Here is an 882-nt window from a genome sequence, read left to right as displayed (position 1 = left end):
TCTATATCTACCACAGTACAACAAAATCTCTATTGTTGACACATTTATACCACTCCAAGGTATATATGGCATATATATATTTACATGCACAGCATATCTGTCCTTCTAGTTTTCTAGCTTTTAACAGTCTTGAGGAGATGCCAGGAGGGGGTGAGAGACATTAGCTGTGGCTCCATCATTAAACTGTGTGTGTGTGGAGGATAGTATCTGTGTTGGAGTCTAGCTGGGCCGGTCTGATAGCCTTGATAATGACTGCCGATGGGACACTTCCACTGACTCTAATGGCGTCGTACTGGAGAAGAGAACAGCAAGAATAAATAAATGTTAGTCATTTTCTCCTTCTCTCCCCATCTATCTCTCAAAGATCTTTTCAGATGTCTAAGATCACACATCCTTGTTTTTAGGTCCATATCATTGCTGACTGTCTGTCTGTCTTCATTACTGCATGATTTACTTTATGAGTGCTTGGGTGGCGAGGAGAACGTGTGCTCAAACCCGCAGTTCATTAGCCAACACCACGGAGTGCTGAAGTGATTCCCGCTTATGGAGATGAGTTTTAAGCATGCAAAGCATTAGAGTTTCTCTAAGTCGTATGGGAGCTCTGAAAATGTCAGCATTTTACTTGCTTATAATAGACAGGAAAGGTGAGTTGAACAGGTGTGACAACTAATGCAGCCATAGATAACATATTTCACAACAGACAGGGTTTGGTTTATTGCTAATCTTCTATCAAAATAGATAAGAGAAACAAGACTCTTAAACTTATTTATTACTGGATTTGTTTCCCGCTTTGTCATAGTGCTCAAACCTGAGCAGTTAACCTTGGGCAGGTCTTTTTTTTTTTTTTTTTGGTGCGTACATTCTTTTCAAATTTTGCAGGTC

Source organism: Sinocyclocheilus anshuiensis, unplaced genomic scaffold (assembly GCF_001515605.1).
Source record: "Sinocyclocheilus anshuiensis isolate Anshui unplaced genomic scaffold, SAMN03320099.WGS_v1.1 scaffold493, whole genome shotgun sequence".
Taxonomy (NCBI): domain Eukaryota; kingdom Metazoa; phylum Chordata; class Actinopteri; order Cypriniformes; family Cyprinidae; genus Sinocyclocheilus; species Sinocyclocheilus anshuiensis.
This window is presented reverse-complemented; position numbering follows the sequence as displayed.